This window comes from Strix uralensis, chromosome 23 (genome assembly GCF_047716275.1).
Source record: "Strix uralensis isolate ZFMK-TIS-50842 chromosome 23, bStrUra1, whole genome shotgun sequence".
NCBI classification, from domain to species: domain Eukaryota; kingdom Metazoa; phylum Chordata; class Aves; order Strigiformes; family Strigidae; genus Strix; species Strix uralensis.
The window spans coordinates 5,974,612-5,994,769 of NC_133994.1; the positions used below are offsets into that span (position 1 = coordinate 5,974,612).

At 44.0% G+C, this 20,158-nt stretch overlaps 1 protein-coding gene across 13 annotated transcripts in view; it reads left to right on the forward strand.

Moving 5' to 3' along the window:
* DISP3 (dispatched RND transporter family member 3) overlaps nucleotides 1–20,158 on the forward strand; it is a 149,377-nt gene that overhangs the window by 80,848 nt on the left and 48,371 nt on the right. The window lies entirely within an intron of this gene.

A 20,158-nucleotide genomic window follows, 5' to 3' on the forward strand; every position in this document is an offset into this window, starting at 1 on the left:
GCCATCTGCTCCCTCAGCCTAAAACTAATGAGTACCTTAACTTCCAGAGAGAGATTCATAAACTTCCACTGCCTGAGGATGCTATGAGTTGTTGATGTTTAAAGAGTAGCCTCCAAAGATGGCTTAGCCAACTGTGCTCCATTATCTGTAGAGAAACCCCTCAGAAGGCTCCCATTATTCACAAAAAGGTGTGTGATTTTTCTGGGGGTGATAACTGCGTTATAGTAGATTAAACCCATCATTTACGTTGCTCAGGAAGCAGGGCTAGTAAGCTCACTCCTACCACTCTGGCAGATGATTTAAAAAAAATAACGAATACAGGCACAGCGGATGTGAAGTCTCTGTCCCCCTGCACAAAGACGTGATGTGCGTAGGATGCTGGAGCACCAGAGTGGCTATTTGTGTACTGATGTAAATGAGGACCCAAGGAGCAGTGAAACCAGGAGGGTGTGAAGAACTCATACAAGGAAGCGAGTATAAGGAGCAAGAACAGAAGTCACAGGTCCTATTCCGCTTCCACTTTAACCAGCGTGAAAGGCTTTTTCCATACTGCCACAGCACTGCATTAATTTTCTCCGTATCCTTCTAGTCAAATTAGATTTGTCCTCCCTTTGAGTGTCTAATTAGTCTCTATTTAACATGCAAGTGCAATGTTTTAAATGAGAAGCCTTGATTTGTGGAAAGAGGCATTGACGTTCAATCTATATTTAAATTCATGGGCAAACAGCCTGTGGACTGAGATACAAGCTGACAGAGTCATTGAAGTCCCCACGGAGGCTGACACTGAGAGCCTGAATCACTGGTGTGTTTACCCCCATAAATTGATGGTATAAATGCAGATTAATACAGGGGTGACTCACATACTTTGACTTTAACCCATCTTGTTTGGCTGCCGTAGAGGTGGGGTGCACACTAATATGCCTGCTTTGAATGTCCCAGCTTGTTTTCCCTTGTATCTCAGCTGAATGCTGACCTAAACCGTTTTGTGTACGTTTTTCTCATTTTTAAATACCAAGCCTCAAAATTTTCCAAGTAGCTCTTTGGGGCTTTAACCATGTGACTCCCATTAAAGACAACAGCAGTCACGTACTACATTCTCATGTGCAAATTTATCCCAAAGCATCCTGGGATGCAGCTATCTGGAACCATTCTGCTTTTTGGCTGTTGCAAATCAGGGAAGGGTGGGGAATTTCCCTGTTGTGTTGTCGGGTGAAACGTTATACTGTGTGAAGTTGTTGAGCACCTGCTTCTTCACAAAGGGAGAAGGTTGAAACTGCTCCCTGATGCCCTGTAGACGTGCTAAAAAGATGAGGGAGTTGGGGTCAGACGGGTAATTGCTAAAATGAGCAGCGTGCTAAGTGCTCATACTTTTTAGCATTGCAGCTTTGTGCACGGTGAGTTTAATAAAATTTAAAAATGAGAGAAAGCAAGTTTTTGTTGTTGCCATTGTTGGAGCTGATGTTCTGCTAGAGGGTGTGATGTTAAGCACTAATGCAAAGAACATAGCAGAGACCATTTGCTCTACACAATCTTTATTATGTGTAATACACAACTTTCAGAGTGTGGACTACTGGCCCCTTATGTGTTAGTCAGCTGCGTGTAAACAGATGTCTGGGTAGCATTTTGGTAATATTTGAGATGCTAGTGACCCAGTGGTGGCTGGTACAGGAGTTTGGACAGTGACACAGCCTATAAAAATGAAAATGATACACCGCAGTTTTAAATCTCGTTTTGTGAGAGACATGGCACCATTTCTGAGGTGCAGAGGTTAGTTTTTTCCCTCGGATGAATGTGCCTAGTGCTTTAAAGAAAATATTGAGTGATTTCCAAGACCCACTTCTTCTATACATGGATGAGAGGTGCCCTGGGAATACTGATGATCAGACCAACTCAATGAAGGGCCTGATTCTGTCATAGCACCTGACTCTATTTAAGCAGTTGGATTTGTTGTGACATAAAATCCTATTGATGACTCTGAGAGAGACTTGCCAAGAGATAATAAAGAATAAAAGTGGAAGAGTGTTCATCTGCAATTACCTTAGCTGCTTTTAGTAACAAAAGAATGAATAATTTTGCATGCAAGTGAAGCTATGTAGCGATTAATTTGGCCTAAAGCTTTATTTTTTTGTGAGTTCTCGGTACATTTTTCTTTTCAAAGTCTATTTTTCTGCTCACTATTTGCAAAGAGAGATTGGCCATGACACAGAATGAGCACATGGTAGTTTTAGGAGTAGCCTGACATGGCCTGTTTATCCTTTGATTTCAAAAGCACACCAGATAGAACTATCTATCTAGTCCTCCTTCTGTAATTCCCTCATTTTCTTGCTTTTTCTCCTGTTCTTGAAAATTATAATAGTAAAATTGCATGGGAGCTGAGATCTGCTTGGCCAAATTGTAGCACGGGAGTAAGTTTTCTGTGCCAAGACATGAAAAAGAAAACCTCAGAGGAAAGGATATAGGGAGTTAAGATGGAAGTGCTGATACTACCTTAACTCAAGTGTCATCCACAGCAATGCTTTAATTTATTCAATCAATTTCAGGGCCCTTAGGCTGGGAAAGGATAATGCTAGGATATTAAATCTGTCCCTCTCTCCAATCTGTCACTGGTGTGTCAGAACACATTGATTCTTCTAGTCCTGCTTTTATTAACTGTCTCCTCAATGTGGCCTCTCAGTCTATCACACACTAACCCGCAATTGCTTGCTGAGTGCAAGACCCCTGGAAAACCTCTGGATTCTCTGCTGACCCCATTTTTTAGCACTGTCGGTACAGATGTGATGGCCTGCTATTACTATCTGTCATTCATCCCCACATACCTGGGAATTGCCGTGGAAGACTAGACTGGAAGTCTACTTTGTCTGCTACTTTCTCACAGACTAGTGATAGGTGCATCAAAAAGGACATACTGTACCTAACTAACTGTGTTGTAAATCCTATGGCATGAGGAAGGGAGGTCTGAGGGATGTTTCTCCGAGATCCCTGTTGATGATGGTGTGTGGTCTGCAGGGTGGGAGCCCATCACCCTTGTATTTTGTCTGCAGCTTAGTTAGTTTAATTGCACATGCCATTCCTGCAGATGACATTTCCAGCTTGGAGCTGTATTGGACCCTGGGGCAATCTCTGTCAGGCAAGTGGCTGCCTAGGGCAGTAAAAGGTTTAATAGTTACTCACTGTGCAAATAGCTCAGAGCTGAAGGGAAGGCATTTCCCAGTTTGACTAAAGCATCAAAGCACCTAAGGTTGGCCTGACTGTCCCTAAATTAACTATGTGCTTAAGAGTATTATAAAAAGGGCTAAACTCATCCCTACTATAGCTTGCTTAGTATGGATTCAAGTCCTTTTTAAAGGCTAAGTCTACTTGTAAGCATCCTGTGGATTAGTTTTCAATGGTACTAGTGGTTGTTGTCACTAGTTTTTTGGATGTCCACCTTAGTGGCCAAAGCTGGCACACATTTATGCCTCTGCACAGCTTTGCCTCAGTGATTACTGACCTCCAATAGCACAATGAAACACATAGTCCTGAACATTAAAGCTGGAAGCAGTGCTCTGATCACCCACTGTGGCCTGCTGCCTAACACAAGCTGAGGACTCTAACCCAGGCTGCCTGTCTCCTCAGTCTGGACTGACCAATTAATTTTGGTTTTAGAAACTGCCAGAGCTGGAAAATCTACAAGGCGTCTTTTGTACAAGTTGAAATGGATCAGATTAATCAGAGAAAGTAAATTGCCCAGGGAGCTCAGCAGAGTAAGGGTGCAGCACACCCCATGTCACATCATGAGCGAGAGACTGAGAAAGTCCTGCCTAACAGACTTTGTCACGATGGCTTCATCTAGCCCTGCTACTCCTGCAAAATTTGGGGGGCAGTTGTTTAAGGTCCCCATAATCACCTTCCTAGCTGCAGCATCAAAATCCATTTGCAGCTTTGAAAACATCAGCCTTTTAGCTATTTCCCAAATACATTATCCACAGCCCCAGAGTGCTTTAGAGATGGTCCCAGTATTTTAAACATTGCAAAACTGGGCCCTGGCAGTGGGCTGCTTTGAAAAGCTATGAATTTTTTACCATTACTGAAAACTCTGCTGTAAAGAGAGGTACTTTTCCCCTCTGTAGTCTGAGTAATTGAGACACCTCTCTTTCTTGATTTATTTGCCCATAAAATTCCAGGTGGTTTTGGCACTGTTTCTTTCCCCTGTAGCATGAGCAAATATTTAGCAGCAAATCCTGACCTTAATTTCATTAATTATCTGCTAGGGCTGGAAACTTCTGAAATAATGTTGGATTTTGATAGAGATCTCACAAGCAAAATAAGCTCCCAGTGCTTCCACTTCTTTCAAAGGTCTTTTTCTCCTTTTACTTTGAATCTGGTTTTAATTCCCTCTCCTTCACCTTCCAAGGACTTTCAGGTTTCTTTGGTCTCATCTGAGATGGAGAAGAATAGGTAATTGTGTTTCATTACCATGTGCAATACAGTCTGATCCAGGGTAAGTTTCACACTCCCACAAACAATTAAATAAAGTCCCTAATTCATCCAAGTGATTTTTCTTTTTAATGCCTGCATGCATAATTATTCACTGTGTCTGTCTGTGAAGATCAGGTTGGAAAGAAAGAAGCCATCTTGCTTTACTGTACACATCCTCGCATGAATAATACACAGAGTGAGGAAAGGAAGTGGAGAAGAAACAGCTGACTAAAGTCTTCCTGAAATGATCCTATTCAAGATGCAGACTCTTATTAGCTGAAGTTCTGGCCAGGGACACTAAAGCAGCTGAGAAATCAAGTTTTTTTTCTAGACAAGTCCCTGATGCCTGAGATTCTTATGAAGTTGAATCTCACTTTGATAATCTGTGATAGTCCTGATGTGTTCTGCTGCCCCTTACTTCCCTCCTGCTGCTGCAGCAGCACTGGGACTGAGAGGAAATTAGCAAAATGAAAAGACTCCCTATTGTTTAATTAAAAATTAAATATTCGTGGTGATGGACGATGGTGCTGAGTGTCCAGATCCTCACTAGCTTGCTGATAGAAACACCCATGTAATCACTTTGAAAGCAGAGTTACCTAGGAAAAATACCAGAACAGCTAAATAGGTGAAGGCCAGTTTAGGGCAGTCTCTACTGGTTGATGGTGCCTTGAGGGAAACCGTTGCAGGCTATGGGCTTCTCTCATTATTTGTAATTGGTAGGGGAGAACTCCAGGTGACTGAAAAGGCCATTTCTCTTCTGATAGAATTTGACTGTCAGCTTTCCCTTCTTCTCAGCCCTCCCCTCTGCAGTCATTCAGCCAGGGCCTACAGCAATGGGCTTTGGGAATAGTCTTGGTCTGTGAAAAGAATAATGCCTTTGTCCTGGACTTTGTCCAGGCCTAAAGTTGGCCAACTCACTTTCCAAGTATTGTACCATGTGCTTTGGGGGACCCAAAGACCACATTTCTCACCATCTGATCCACAGATTTACACTGGCATCACTCTCTCTTAATTTAGATTGCATTCTCTGGGTATGCTGGTTGCAGCCTCTTGCAGCCAAGAAGCATGACTTTAGTCTGATTGTCCTTTTGGTTGCAGGCAGGCTATCCTGAACAGTGATCAAAAAGCTAAGCAGGGTCACTTGTCAGATGGAAGCTCTCCATGGCATCTCAGGGAAATAATCTATTTATTTTAATAGATCAAAGGCTGATCCATAGCTCCAGGCATGGAGACGACTCAGTAGCGCTCCTCCATCCAAGCCAGCTTGAAATTAAAGCCCAGCATGACATTTGATTATGGAGGACGCACATGTGCAGGATAGGCACCCTCTCTATCATGACCAGCTGTTGAAAAGTTGTATTGTTTTTCATCAGTTGCAGAGATTTGTCCAACTGCAATGTATGTAATTACATCCTGCCTGCCCGTGCTTTCCTGTTCTTTCCATTGCATTCCTGGCTCTTACAGTGGGGGGCCTGGCACAGCTCCTCTCTTCTCAGTGGCAAAACCTTGTCTCGGTTCAGCAGAGCAGGGACAGACTCACACAGTCCAGATACCGTTGTGTGTCACATCATTATGCGCAATTTAAGTAGCAGTTGTGTTCCTCCCCAGACGTGACTGTACTGCAGGGAGTGGAGCATTTCTGTTAGCACGCACAGAGCAACGCTCATGGAAGTCAGGGGAAACCTCCACTGGCTACAGTGATGCTTTCAGGCAGCCTGGTACTGCCTTACTCCAGCAGCATCGCTGACAACCCCCGTGTGACTCCATCACTGGGCAGATTCAAGACTTGTAGCATCTTAAAATGGCAACAATCTTCATTTTTCAAAACTTGACTTGCAGTTTTTTAGAAAGCAGGAACAGGTTACTGTCATTCTGTTTGTGCCTCTCTGCTTATCCATTCTTGTCCCTTTCGAGAAACATCCAGCCCCTTGGCCTTTAGCCCAGAGGAAAACCCTGTCCTGCTGTGCCCAACTAACAGGCACAGAGGTGAGCTGGGTTTCTGCGGTTTTATTCCCCAGGGTGAGGAATAGTGCTCTGTATTTACAGGCACCTTTTAGGTAGGAGGAGATGGCTGTTCAGGGCACTGCTGGGTTTCCAGATAGGGAAGTTGGTGGCTATCATAGCAAATCAATCTCTTGCACATAAAATATCACTATAAAGAGGGAACACATTTCTCATCTAGTCACTCCTTCTCCTGGGACAAATAGGCATATCAGAAGTTCCAGGAAAATGAAATACATCTTGCAGAGGATAGATCGATGTTCTCGTTTATAGGGAAGAGCAAAGTGCGGACTGTGTGCAGGTGTAACAGGGTGACAGCTACTATCAAGTGCTTTCCAAATCCTATTAAAAATGTTGCACTGAAGAGTTTGTGCGGGAAGAGGCTCTGTGAGAAGAAGGATGAGGGAGCCAGAGAAAGGGAGGAATGTAGGTTTCATTGAGCAAATTTTCTTATTATCACTCCTGAGAGCAGTCTGTGATATGTATGAAGATGTGGTAGATTGGTGTGTTAGTGAATTTTAAGTGGGAAAAATCACTTTCGTAGGAAATGCTTTAAGACAGGATTTCAATCACCCTGAGCATGGAGAGCACAGTCATTTGCAGAGTGCTTGTAACTAATTACATACACAGAGGAAGGACAGTTGATCCATCAGGACAGAAATCCCAGAACTGGGAGAACTCACTTTAAGAGTGCCATGAGAAAATAATTTAGAAGGTCCCCCAGAATAATTAGTGCTGTCTCTTATCTTCACTCCTAAACATATTTGTTGGTTTGTCTCTTTTTTTATCTGAATCTCGTTTTCCCATACATGTAACAGGGGATATTAGCAGAGAGCCTTTGGGGACTAAATACACCAGCCATTAACACAGTACACAAACATCCTGGCTGGAAGGACTGGCAGCAGTGGGTGGACAAATAGGTAAGCGGGTAGTGGTAGGTAGATAGGTAGATAGAGACAAGCAGTCAAGCGAACAAATTGCTGTGTGCTGGATGGTTTGCTTCTACAGCTTATCTAAGACTCACTGTTGCAAGTCACTTTCTGAATTTCTGCTCCCATCAGGAAATGAGCATGTGGTTTGGGGCCCAGTCATGAGCACACTGACATTTAAGGGCTTCAGTGAAACCAGGTATTTGCCTGATTTTGTGCTTGTGGCAATTCTTTCAGAACTCGGTGGCTCCGTCAAGTTAAAGGGAGAATTGCAGCAATTGTTGCAATCAACTGACAGCAACATAGGTTTCTGAAGAAGTACATTATATGGGGGAATAGCACACCTCAGGTGGAAAAATAAGGGCTAACATCTGTTTCTAGGCCTTGAAGCAAGATCAAAGTATATGGGCTGGAAGAGAAGGGTATAGTTCCCATAAATACCTTTGCAGACACTGACTAGCATACATGCACAGTCTAGAACATGTTCCTAATTGTCCCTCATCTGAACAGTTGCAGTCCCAAATTGAATTGCCTAGTTAGGTCATCTCTGTGTCTCCTAATCATGTGTGACATTAAACACTTATTCAATGAAACTCTTTTCTCCAGCACTAATTATTAAGCCTGAAAAGTTGATATTGAGCGAGGCCATTGAGCCAAGACAATTCAATAACTAGCAGGGAGGAGAGATTATTTCAATAAAATAAGTTTGCTTGAGCCAGATGGAGTTCCCAGGATGCACTGGGACAATATGACACATGAAATTGTCCTCTGGCTTGTGTTGACAACTCTAACTGTGCTATTAAAAAGCCATCAACGAACTGGAGTGAGGAGTTGCAAGAAAGGACACAATGAGGGGGAAATTGAAGGCATTTTAGACAAAATGTAGGTAAGTGGTGAATATAAAATGCAGCAAGGCATGTTTGGGAGACTCCGAATTCCTCTGTGATCCTCAGAGACCGAGATCAAAGAAAACCGCTGTATTTCTACAGGATGAACAGGCAGCCATTATGTGACCTGCCCCTGCACAGTGGGACAGGCGTGTCCACCCAGTGAATTTCTAGCTAAAAGACCTCTGCATCCCACCCCCCAATTTAAGGAGGAAATGTTTGTGTTTGTGCTGGGAAAAACCTCCCAGTAAATCAGTCCTCCCTTTAGATGCGGAGGCTGTTCCCAAAGCTGTAACTGGAAGACCAGTGTCAATATCTACCGTGTGAGACCTACACATGTCCTCGTAGGTCTGTAGAGAGACACCTGGAGATGTTAGTGCACTGAAAGACACATTCAGAAAAACAGAAAGAACATTTTGAAACCAAGTTCCTTCTTCTACCTTCTCCTCCTCCTTTTCTCTCCTCTTTTAGATTTGCTCCCTTCCTTTCATTTTTTTCATCTCCTTCTCATTCCATATGCCTTGCCTTGTCCTGTTTTTCACCCTCTCCATTACCATTACCAACCTGCCCCTGAGAGGTCCAGTTTGTAACCAGGACTGCTCGGAGCCAACACCTCTGTGTCCTTACTTTTTTCCCCATACTTCATGGGACCTGTGCCTTGTGTTCTCTGTCCTGGGATGCTGCTAACAGCCTCTTTAGGGAAGGAAATGCCATCCTATAACAAGTCGGGTGGTATATGACATCCAATTATCCAAATAGAATATAATGTAATTTCACCCATGGGCAGCGCTGAAAGGAATGAATTTCCTCTGAGTGTGATGTATGAAGCCGCCTCTGCTATCTCTGTTTGCTGAGCCTCTTGCTTCATTCCTAGCTCCCCGGCAAATCTCTAAAGCTCAGAAGACGCTGGAGCACAGCACGTTTCACAGCTGAGGAACCAAGATAAACCAGAGACATAGCAGCTTGTTGTTTAAATCTCAGAGCAAACAGAGGCAAATTAATGGGTCTATCTATATCCCTCCCTTTCACTCTTCTGTTTGTCTTTTCCTTCTTGTTTTCTCTCCTCTTTCCCTTTTCCTTTGTTCTCTTCCTTCTTTGTTTCTTGTTATGATAAACATGATTCATGCCACAGTGGCATTCAGCCTTAGAGGCTTTGCTTTAAATCAGGGGAATGGCTAGGACAAGACAGGACAGTTCAGGGGATTTAGCAACTTGTACTTAACCTGCGTTTCCCAGGGATGAGGTGCTGGTTGGGAAGGAGAATGGAGCTGTGCTGAGATGGTTTAGATAAATCCTGAAGGGAAGGGTCAGCAAAGGTGCTGGGCTTTTTCCAGTCTTGTATCCCACAGATTTTTGATAATACTCTTAAATAATTTAATACTTACCTTCCAGTGAGGAAGTCTATAGCGTTCCCAACTGACTCTGGTTTGGGACAAAAGTTCAAAGGTATGGAGGCATCTACAGAAAGAGAAACACATCCAGCAAAATGATCAAAGCACCTAAACAGTTTGGGTGCCTGACTGTGAATAGGAAGGAGTCTCTCAGCTCTTTGGATGCTTACTGGGGTCTTGCTGCCTGACTATCTGCATCGTTAGGTGCCAACAGCCCACAGTGACTCTGGCTTTGTGTTTTAGCTCTGGCCGGTGGAGCCTGTTGTGCTGCCTCTGAGTACTTGCACCATACGTCTGCCTGCTCTAAGCATCACATTGTTGCTCCTGAGTTAGAAACACAGAGCAAACCATATTCCTGAACGTATAGTACCTCAGACAGCTTTGGGAGGGGTAAACAGAGACCTAGATATTATTAACATACTACCCCGAGAACTTAAAACTCCCTTCTTAGCAGAGAATTGTCCAGATGCGAGCAGCAAATTATGCCATGATTAATGAATCACAGGTGTGAGAAAAGAGAAGGAGGAAAGGAGAGAGGAGTTGCTGTGAAGGAACATGTTGGGTGTTTGTCTGATCCCTGGTCCCAGCTCTGCTCCCCGACCAGCTGGGTGCTGCCCCAGTGGTTGTTGTGTGATTCCTCAGGTCAAAATTGGGCCCAGAGCTTCTGTGCTTCCTGATGAAATGCCTTTGTTGCAGAACGGAATTAATGAGACTAAGGGTTGATTTTAGTCTTTTTGATGCTCTGCTCTAGGATAAGCTTTAGGACTTCTCTGTGGACTGTCACTACTTTTGTGAGCTGAAGGTGGTGTCATTCATGCCACTACAAAGTTAGAGCCACTCAGGTCCAAGCAGAGGAGCTGCTTCTAAGGAGTACTAGTCTAGCTGAGATTAGCTGTGGGATTACCAGAATGTAAAAGAGTGATGGTTTGTCTAATCCAGGACTGTGCCACTGGAAAAGGACAATGCTACATACTTCAGAGGGAAACATAAAACGTGTACACTGCACAGCATTCATCATATGCAAGTGGAACACTGAGGACTGTTTGCAGGACACTCTCAGTGTGAAATTACTTTGGCTAAGGCATCATGGCTGTGTCTCCTCTCAGGCATTCCCTGGATCGGCACTGGCTCTGTGCAAGCTGCTAAGTGGCTGATAAAAGGCCAGGGTACCTCTCTGCCCTGCAGCAGGTTACTGGTAGATTCTTCCCTTCTCGAGGTTTAAAAAGGAGTGAGAGGAGAGTCTCCTCTTTGCAGCACTGGTGGGAGACTTTGGAAAGGCTGTGCAGCAGTGGAAGGAGCACCCCAGCACTGCCCTGCACAGTCAGGAAACATGAAAGCAAAAATTGTGCTAATCCTTCTGGGCTGGACTGTGATGCAGCCTTTAATTGTAGGATCACACACAATCTCCTGCATCTTGCAACACATCAAACGGCATGCTCTGCAAACTCCAGCTGTATTCTTCTAAGATGCTGCCTTCATGTTTATTTAAAAGAGCTGACTGAAGCTTGTTTAAAAGTACATCCAATGGAAAATGACAGCAAATGGTGCTGAGAGCAATTGTGCAGATCTCAAAGGCCTGAACGTGAGGGAAACCCCTTTCCTATGGGAGCAGCACACGAGGATTCAGGAGAGCCAGTCCTGCCAGCCCTTTTAATGTTTCTCTTCCACCTTCCTCTGCCTTTCTCCTTGCTGTTTAAGGTAAATACCAACCGGTTGCTCGAGGCATCTTTGGCCCCCTGAAGTGGTGGTGCCTATTTGATCTGCCATTTGAAAGGACGCTGTCGCAGTTTGGCATGTGTAGGTCTTTTCTGCTTCCTTGCTGTGTCTTTGTCAGGGGTATAATTTGGGACTAATTAGTTCTCAGCTCTCAGGCCTCACAAAGGAGCATCAGCACCTGGTGGACTCTATTTGCTAAAGCCTTTATGAAATGGGAACATGTCGTTCTTTCATCTTATTGTACAAATAATTAGAATAACTTAGCCAAAGTCCCCTGGGATGCAGTTTGTGCTTAAAACGCTTCCCTTGGCTTACTTTGGCAGCCAGAGTACAGAAGAGCAGGAGGGGCCGAGACCTCTTGCCTGTAGACGCTGCCAGCCTTTCGTCTGTATCCCTGTAGGCTCCAGTCCTTTCTAAGAAGCTGTATTTCAGAATTGTGCCTCTCCTAGAGAGCAGCTGAAAACGCTTGGAAGAGGCAGGATGGACGACAGATTGTGTGTGTGAATGCAGCAGATCCTCCAATGACTCTTCTAGCTTTGTGGTCTGGTACACAGTGCATGCCCTGTTCTGGGGGGTATGGGGGCCTGTTGCCTTTCTGTCAGACACTTCAACTCTCTGTGGTTCTGCGTCACCCCATCAGCTCTGTACGATGGAGAAGCGCACGCACGTCTGCCCAGTGGCACTATCTTTGGCTCTGGAGTGCCTTAGCATCTTTGAGGCCAGTGGAGTTCAACAATAAAGGTAACACTACCTCAGACAAGTGGTTCTGCATGTTGCAAGGCTGAATCCCATTTATGTCCATGAAGATTAAGATCTCCGAGATCTCTTCTTTTTTTTTTTGATGTGACATCTTGTCACAGACAGACCTGAAATGTTTCACATCTCAGGGATTTCAACCTTTCGCAGTCCTTCCACTGTCAGTAACATAATCCCCTCACGCATATTCAATTGCTGCCTTGGGTGATAATTTCCCTGCTTTTAATGTATGTGCACATTGAGGTTGAGTTACAGTTGCTGTGGGAACCATAACTTTGAGTTTTATGATTCAAAAAGAAGAAAAAGAGTATATTTATATACTTTCTTTATTTTGCTTATGAATCAACATGTTAATATTGATGCAATGGAAGAAGAAAGAGAAACAACTTCTAAACAGAAAGCGTAACATCAAATACTGATCTGTTTATTTTTCTTTCTGCAAAGTTCCCCTAACAGGCAGGTTATCCCTGCAATAAAAATGGAAAAATTATGAACTAGGAAGCAGACAAAGGTGAAGAAAGAAAGCAGCAGATAGCTGAGAGGTTAAATTAAGTTGTTGAGAGATAAAATGTTTGCATTTACCAGTCATAGATCGCAAGATGCTAGGAACCTTTGTATAAAACCAGCCAGTAACTTGAGACACTGAGATTGGCAGAGTCCAGAACTTATTGTGGGCAATTCAAATCACACTGCTGTTGTTGTTCAGGGGAGTATGTAGGGAAACAAAGCAGACACTGAAAAGCACATGGGGGAGACCTAAAATCTGTTTATGGTGTCTCTCCCACTGCCCTGGGGGAGCTCACAGGTTTGTGAATTTAAAGCAGAAAGGTTTGTTCCTCACAGACTCAGAGGAACTGGAAAATATTTGTAGGAGGCTCAAGCAGGAGACTTCATTACACTCTCTTCTGTTTCTTAGAATGAGGAGTCTGGTTTTGATCTCATACTGGTGTTAAGTCAGAAGGAACTTTCTTCAAGTTAATGATGTTAGATGGCATAAATCAGGAGTAATGGGGGAGAACCAGGCTGTGTACTGTACTACACAGGTGTTTCACTTCCCAGCAGTGGCCAATACTGTATCCTAGTCACAAGTTAATATGATGTAGGATGCTAAAGTACATTCTGTGTATACCAGTACCTTTCTAAAACGGCTACTTCTGATGAAGCCACAAAGTTATCTTTTTTCAATTTCTCTCTAATTTAAAAAAATACAAACCCTTTCCCTCTCGCAGCCCTCAGCCACTCTTTCACTGGTGACACTGCCTACTGTGATTTAATTTGTTATTGATTTTTACTGAAGTAGTGTCCATAACGGAAGTGAAGCAGCCCAAATCACAAGTCACTTTTGAAAATTGTGACCAGCCTCTTACCAGCCTGCGAAGAGGATGATAAAAAATGACTGGAAAGGCAAAATCAATCGGGCCCCTTCAGAAAGTTGTTTGGGTGCACAAAACCAAAAAGCAAACATTAGCGATATTAAAATCAGATTCTTTCAAAAGCTTCAGCTGGTCTCCTATGTGACAGAAATAGCTTTGTTTCCTAAACACAGAGCAGGGATTTATTTCCACGGCAGACAGTGATGGCTGAGGAGGAGTCACTCTAGTGTGTCAGATAAATAACGTCTGTTTCTAACATTATTTTGCACTCCAAAGCTCACAAAAGTCGTAACGGCCTTCAGGGCAATAAATCTAGAGAGCGGGTTATGGATTTAACATTTTAGCTCCTGGATAGCTGCTGCAAGAGAGATATTAAATGGGCACACTGGTAGATCAATGGATTCTCAAGACACGTGTCCCTGTTCAGTTAGGCTCTGACCCCGCTGTGGTGAAAGCACTCAGAAGACTCCCGTGGAGCTCACTTGTAGCCCCGTGCACTCATCCCAGGACCAGCTCCAACTCCTGTTGGGGTCAAGCATAGTTTCAGTGATGTATTCACAGGGTCACTATTTTCCTAGGAGCACGGCACATGGATATTTATAGATGTAACCTCAGAGGAACCTTGGGAAGAAGTGAAGCGTTACCATCCCTATGGGAATCAGACACATGCAGGCATTGCATGACTTACCTGGTGCGGCCCAGTGCCTCACTCAGCACTTACTGTCAAGGTCCTCAGCGGGTATAAACTGCTCTAAATCTATCAGATTCACTGGCCATACAGTGACCACACTGATCTACACCATGAGAGCTGGTGATTGTGGTCTCAGATGGAGTTGAGGTGGTTGCTGACTATGAGAAGTATCTCTCATCAAGCTCGGCTGGATGATGTATCGTGGTATGTTGATAAAGCAGGTGACTGCAGGGAGAGAAGTCCAGCAAGATCTCTGCATCTCCTCTTGTAAGGCATGAGTAAGGTTTGGCCAGGCCGTTTCTGTTCTAGCCTGTCAAATATACTAGTTCTGCATTTCTGTTACATCAGTTATGGCCACAGCAAATATCTGATTTCAGTGAAATGTGAAAGGAAAGAAAACTCCTTCTTCCTGGCTCAGGGTGGGCTGGATGTGAGTAAAGGAGATGAGGAGAGAGCTGGGGAAGCAGCTCTCACAGTCTGTGGATGAAGTGCCATGAATATATACGAGACTGTAATTGACTCCCACACGTAACCAAGGTGCCTGAAGGCCCAGGTGTTCTGACTAATTGTTGTAGACAATTAATAACTTAGATTCTACTAATTCCATATCATGCTGTGCAACTCATTACAGTAGCGGCGAGTGAGATTCTCTGCAAAAGCTACTTGGAGATAGGGAGTGTTTGGGGATCCAGGCTCAGGGGCAGAGAATGTCACAACTGGGCTGGCACCATTCTTGGCTCAAACAGCAATGAAGAGTCATCTTAAATCACAGCCACAGCAGGAGACAGTGACACTCAGTCTGTCCATCAGCCTTTGGCTGAGTTCTGGAGTCACAGTGAGGGAGAGCTCTCACCCTCTTGCTCCTCCCTGGAAACAGCAGCTGCATAATGAGTCTGTGGATTTAGTAAAGCACAGAGCAGATCAAGCCACATCCTTGTCCGGTGACCTGGCTTACACATAGACCTTTCTTGGGATGATCTGAATCCCATAAGTCAAAAAAATAATTAGACTCCATTGTGTCCCACCCACAGGGATCCCTTGCAAACTGGATGACCAGTGGTGGTATGTGACTTCCTGAAGCCCACTTGAGGCTTTCATGATAACCTGCCACTAAAACCAAGTCTCCTTGATAGGAAACACTAGTAATTATAAGAAGGGGTTGTGGCAGCTACCCAGTTTGCTCTCTGTTGCAGGGCCTGGAAGAGATGCAGACAGTCTTTGTGGGAAGACTCATGCTGGCATAAGCACCGCCTCCCTGCATGCCCTGGGGAAAGCTGATACCGCTCTCAAACCAGACTGTTTTATAAGTAATCTGAGCAGTGATGGACCCTGGTTTTCAGGGTTTAATAAAGCTCACTTTTCTTGGGTTTAATGCACTTCTCACAGCAGCATTCATCAAAAGCAAACAGCACCCGAGAGAGTGCAGCTACCTGGTGCTTGAGCGCCCAGGAAATGGGTGGTGATCCAGGCTGAGATTTTTCAGGCAGCATAGAGCACATTACATCTGGAAGCAACTGATTTTTTATGGTGTTCCAACAAGCTCCTCTATTAGCTACCTTCCCCTTTCTCCAGCATTCATGTACTTGGGCTTTCTGGGGTTTTAACCGCACAACTTCACTGTCATTCTGTCTCTTATTCCTATTTTAACTTTCTCCTTTTTCTTTCTATTAAAATTTTTCCTGGAGTTTCATGATAGACATAAGAAAGTTTCTCCTCTGCAACTTTTCTATCCATCTAGCACAAATTCTGTAGCAGTGATTATAGGTACCAGCCCTATGCTGTAGTTTGCCTCTTCTGATGTACCATTTTTAATCCCTTCATCTGTCTCCTTTACTCTTTTTTGTCTATTCTCCTTCCTATACCCATGTATTCCCTTGCTTTTTCACTTTCCTTCCTGCTCTTTTGGTCAGCCTGACCATAGCAGAGGAGGTTCTGCAAGGCCACAGTCCTATCTCTGTGGGCTGAAAGGGGCTCAGTGTCTCACAGATTGATGCCTGGGTTTGGATTACAAGGGGGATCCTGGGAGGGATCCTGGATGCCCTGTTTTGGGGCAGAGTCATGTGAGCTACATTGGATGATTATAGAGATCCAAATAACTACAATTCTAAAAAGTAACTGCAGGGAAAAATGAGAAATAATTATAAATGAATGAACATAACAGACTGCTGATGGGCACTGGTGGAACTTTAATCTCTGGGCCTTATTAAAGTAAACACATCCATACCACCCACTAGCTCTGGCCATTCTCACTGCTTTGCCATCTGTTGCAGGATGACTGGATGGACAAAATTACCATAATTTGCAGAATGTCCTCATGCAAAGCGCAGTAGGAAGGCTGCTGATAGTTTCTGGTCTTCTGGCTCTGAGGAGACAAAGCTGGGCTTTCACTATAGGGAGGAGATCCAGACTACTTCATGTATAAATCTTTCTCTTTTGAGTTTCAGAACTTGCAGAACTTTTCCAGAATTTTATGAAGCTCTTCTCATTTTTCCCCAGGGACAATAAATTTCCAAAACATCCCATGGACTGCAACTTCAACAAAACAATTCTCTGCCAGCACCTGAGGCAGTCTAGGAAGCAAAATAAACAAGTAAAACCCAAGCCACACACACTCCTGGAGCTTAATGCAAATAAATCACAGAAGTATTAAGTTCCGTTCTAAATCTCTCTCTCCATCTTCCTGTCTTTCATGCTGTCTGTTTCTTGCCTAAGAATATTTTATCAATCTGCCAGTCTGGGTTTATGTACAGTTTAGCTTTTTCCTATGGCTATGTTTTGTCTGTCTGCTTCCCTGCTTATACTTCTCACTTTACCTTTATAGTAATAACACTGTTGGTAAATAGGAGCGTGCCACCAAAAACAACTGCAAAAGATATTTCTCCAGCCCCACCTCCCAAGGGACACTTTTCTTCATTTTGAGAGACCAGGGGCTCTTTTGCAGCGGTGGTTCTACAGCTGGAGCCTCTGCTGGAGGTCAGCACTTCCACACTGGAGGCAGCACAGCTGGATCTGGCCCCACACTGCCATGGCTGCAGTTCACAGCCTTCCATATGGACACAAACCCACTGACAGTGGTCCGAAGGGCTCTGGTGAATGATGTGGAGCCACCACAACAGTCAGGGCTGGCCTGTCAGAGTCTGAAGCCACCCTCTTTGGCAAAAGACAATCCACATCCTCTGTCTGCCTGGGCTGCAGTGCTCAGACACACACATGGCCCCTTTTCGTGCTTTCTCTGAGAGAACCAGACCAGTTGTTAGCTTCCTCACCCACGGGGTAGAACAGCCTTTCTCCCACATCAGCAGTTCAAGAAGCCTGATGTTCAGATGGAAATGTCTGCACAAAGCAAAATACAAAGCTTCACTGAGAATAGGTGGAGGGTTTCGATTGCACTCCCTGTTTGCTCGGGATATGAAAAGAGCACAAGCTTTTATTGTGTTTCATCATCTAAGGCAGGATGCTTTTCTTGGCTAGGTGGAAGGACCCAGAGATGAAAGGAACACTTAGCTGCTTAGCTTCCCAATATATAAATAGCTGTTGCTGAGATAATTCTGTGTGTGCTATTTTAGAGGGGGGACAAAAGATTTGTTTGCCAAGCGGATACCATACAGAACTCCCTGCTACTGGGTGTTTGAATAGACAGGTAATGACTCATATGCTCCATTGCTAGGAACTGGCCTACCATTCTGAGATCAAAATGGAATGGGATTGATTTATAACAGCTATGAATTTGGTCCGTGTTTCCCCCCCACAATTAATTTTTTTTCGCAGTAGTAACATGAACATTAACAGGAAAAATACCTGAGATAAATGTGTGGAATTTGAATGACATCTTCTCTTGCATTAATCATTAGGCTAGAATATGCCCTGTGTTTGTTATGTGCACACTGGAACATTTCCCACATATTTTTCATGGCGATTTACACCAGGAGAGGAAAGTTTGATTTTGAGGAATCGTTTTGCTTGCTAGGAATTTCTGACCTAGAATCTTCCTAGGAATTTTCTGTTCTGTAGGAATTTTTTGCTTTCTGGTAATTTTCTGACCCATAATCACTCTGCAAGCTCTCCTGGTTCTCCAGTAGTTGAAGAAATTGGTAACATTTCCAGGTGTTTCCAAAGTGTTTCAGCGTGTGAATGGGTTAGTTTGATTGCTTGTCCTCCTTTTTCTTCTGATTCTTACTCTGTACGGAAGCACTTTTCTACTGCCACTGCCAATATGCAAAACCTTCAGATCGTCCCCACTGCACAGCTGGTGGGGAAGGAGTAAGAAAGGATGTTTTGCTTAAGAATATTTAATTTTTATTACTTCAAAAAGGAATATCTGAATCCCCAAATATTTCAGCTTAAATTAACATATTTTGGCTCCAGACAGTGCCTCTTAAAGATATGTGTTTCCAGTGAAGGGCTGAAATTTTCTGCTAGTACAGTAAAGCATTTTTTGAGAAGCTCTTTTTTTCCTGTTCACGTATTTGGAAACAAATGGCCAGGTTTGAAAAGCTTTGAACACTCATAAATTCTGTTACAGGTAATGGGAGCTTCAGGTCTGATGCTTAGGCATTTAAATATAGATTTCACTACCTTTTGGCATCTAGATTTGAACATCTTGGCTTTTTATTACTGAAATGCCCTGACTTTTCCCCAGTGTGACTGCTTCTCCTTGTGGTGTATTCCTCCTTTGTGATCTTGCCTTCATCAGAGAGATAATTTCTGAAATGCATCAGGACACAGAAGGCTCTGAGTGATTTCTGACTGTGACACACAGCAGCTGAGAGGACCTGAGACTTCTGCTACATGAAGGTCAGGCAGCTGGTAGGGCATTTCTGTCAGTGAAAATGCAGTTGAAGAGCTCAGTTAACAGCTCTCCCTCCATGGTGTCGGGGCGGGGGGGCTCAGGGGACTGGTAATGGTATATGGCACTCTTTGCCTCTGCTTTACCAGTTAATATTCTCTCTGGTGAGTAATAAGTGAAGGCTAGCGCCAGCTGAATGTGATTTTTGGCCTCTTTGATGTGACCTTGTGGAGTGAACTTAGTTTCTAAATGCCAGATTCAGCAGCCTTCCTTCAGTGCTGTACATGTGGGATGCAGTGGGAGGTGTGTGCAGGCTGCAGGTGGCAGAGTATAGCTTTGAAGGGGCAAGTTTAGAAATCACCAATTTACCCTTCCGAGTTCACTAATACTGGGGTCTGAGTGTGGTGAAGGAAGCTGATAAGAAGAGGCAACAGTGGACAAATAAATGGCACCCCAAGCCCCTCCCACCACCAGGCTGTACAGAAGGAGCAGAAGGAGAGGAAACCCATGGCAGAGATAACCAGTGACTTATTCAAGATCCCACAGTGGATCCTGGGAGTCCAGGAATAGAGGGGTTGTCTGTGATGTGCCTCAGATCATTCCCCTTCTTTATAGATTGTTATTATTTGTTTATACCATTAATAATTTGAAAAGGTCTATCTATAGTAAAAGTTCACTTATTATGTCTCCCCTTCTGTGTTCAACTCCTACTATGATCTGTATGGCAGAGTCTATTTAAGGACAGCCTTTAATTAGAGGGCAGGTAAAATGGTATTAGATGCTCTACAGGTGGATGTGAAAAAGAAGAACTGAACAATTGCAGAGAGGTTTCTACAGACTCTGGGGCTCAAGGAAGGGACCAGCTCTACAGAAAAACACAAGGAAGACACAAGGCCAAAGATGAACTATGGAATAGGAATAGGAATAGCAGTAAGAGTAGCAACAGGAAAAGGGGTAGGAAAGGTTGAGCAGCATCTGCCAGAGGAAGACCATTAAGAACAGGGCAACATTATCCCAGTTCATTGGTCCCTGCAGGGAGACAGCTGGTACATTTGTTTTGTTGACTTCCACCTCAGAGTGGCCTATAATGTATAACCTCACCAGGAGGCACAGAAATGGCCTCATCTCTCTCCTCTCCCCTACGTCCTCTGATGAGAACACGGAAATAGA